Here is a 206-nt window from a genome sequence, read left to right as displayed (position 1 = left end):
CCGAGCTGATCACCTGGTTGGATACCATCATGCCCTCATTGATGATCTCCTAAATGTCCTCCCTCTTGTCCCTAGGAAGGTGCTCCAGAAACTGTTGTAGGGAGTCCCATAAAGACCGGCCATACCGACCCAGGAGAGCCGTGGCACTAGCGGCTTTCATTGACGTCGCTGCCGTACCACACACCTTTCTTCCTGTAGAATCCATC

Source organism: Lissotriton helveticus, chromosome 10 (genome assembly GCF_964261635.1).
Source record: "Lissotriton helveticus chromosome 10, aLisHel1.1, whole genome shotgun sequence".
In the NCBI taxonomy this organism is placed as follows: Eukaryota; Metazoa; Chordata; class Amphibia; order Caudata; family Salamandridae; genus Lissotriton; species Lissotriton helveticus.
The sequence above is the reverse complement of the archived record's forward strand: the minus strand, read 5'-3'. Positions refer to the sequence as shown.